The sequence below is a fragment of the Microcebus murinus genome, chromosome 19, assembly GCF_040939455.1.
Source record: "Microcebus murinus isolate Inina chromosome 19, M.murinus_Inina_mat1.0, whole genome shotgun sequence".
Taxonomy (NCBI): Eukaryota; Metazoa; Chordata; class Mammalia; order Primates; family Cheirogaleidae; genus Microcebus; species Microcebus murinus.
In genome coordinates this window covers 3,748,783-3,750,393 of record NC_134122.1, presented here as the reverse complement: position 1 = coordinate 3,750,393, position 1,611 = coordinate 3,748,783, and positions in this window count along the sequence as shown.

Here is a 1,611-nt window from a genome sequence, read left to right as displayed (position 1 = left end):
TCTTCAAGCAAAAGTTATGTTGGATTTCAGGCCAAGGGTCAGTGGGGGCGGGGCTGAGCTCCTGTGCCACCTGCTTGGTGTTTGTGATCAGGAAAGTAAGCTGGAAGGGGCATCCTGCTGGGGTCCTTATTCCTCTGTTTCTGTATGAGGTACAGGTTCAGTCCCAACTCTTCCTCCCTGGGACCAAAAGCAGCCAGAGCTGTGGCCATCTCCCCAGGCCTGGGGCCCACGGTGGGGCTGTGCCTGTAGCCACAGTCATTTCTGACCTGCTGGGCCAAGAATGGAGAAGTCGTCTGGAATCAGGTGGGCCCAAGCTGGACACGGTTGTAAGGCCTGGGTTTGTTTCTGGGGTACATTGTGCCTCTGGGGTGCAGGAGGTGAGGCATGATAGGAGTGATGACTGCCACCTCCAGCTCTCAGAACTCTCAGGTATAGAAACCCAGGACCCCCAACACCCTGCCCAGGAGCCGCCAGTGTAAGGTGGAGAAGACACTGAGTGAGCGATTGGGCCCTAGTAGCCAATAAGGAATGAACTTGCCTCTCGCCCTCTTTGAGTCAGCGTGCAGACCCCCTTTCTGGCCACGCCTGTGTGAATCCCGCATTGCTGGGCCAGAAGGAACGCCCATGAGCCGACCCTGCTCCGTCTACCCCGTGTCCTCGCTGCGTGTGGATGTAACTTCAGCCCAGAGGCTGGTGTGTCCCAGCTGGGATAGGACATGGCATAGTGGGCCCTCTTGTGGGTGCGCCCAGATCTGCAGTGCCACCCCATGAAGCTCTCCCAGTAAGCACTGTGCTGCCAGGCCTGAGCAGGACGCATCTCTGCTGGGCTGGGGACAGGCTGAAGGAAGGAGCAGCCACCAGTGGTGGACGTGCCCTGGTGGATACCAGCCCTGGGCCTGGGCCCAAACCTGTCTTTTATTTCCTGAATGGTTGGTTCGTGAACTTGCTCACCTGGACCGCTCTATCCTGCCGCCGTCCCACTCCTGATCTCCCACTGCCACTGCATGGCCTCCCGTCACTGTGAACCGTGGCCCATTCTGTTTGTAGTTTCTCATTAAATCGGCCCTTTCACTCCCCGCCCTGGGCCTCTGCTCTCTTGCCTGGCTTCTTTTCTGAGGGAGAGAGGGTCGGGCTCCAGGTCCATAGGCAGGGTACTGCGTCCTCAGGGTCTCGACACTCTTCAGGGCTTATGCAGTGCTGGGACAGTGCTGACAGAGCAGAGGCAGGGGTAGACTAGCCCTGGGAATTCCAGCGGTGATGGTCCAGGGCACAAGTTGGCCTTAGCAGTGGCTGTTAAGGTCACCTCATCCCTCTGCTACTGGTTTTAGCCCTCTGTCTCCCCACCTGGGGGATCTGCAAGCTGGAGCCCTCAGCAGCTCGAACTGTAGGTGGTCCCTCTTGTTCCTTTAACCAAGACGGCCAGTGGGCTGAGGCTGGCGGTCTGAAGGTTAACAGGGCACAGTCTAGGCCCCAGGTCAGGTGTGGCCTTGGCCCTCTCTGTGAACTTAGCTGTGAAGGTGGTAGTTTAAAAAAAAGTTTCCCTACCTCTTAACTCTTGTTTAAATAAAACTTTCACAGGTAATAGATTCCTATTAATAAAAATATGTATTC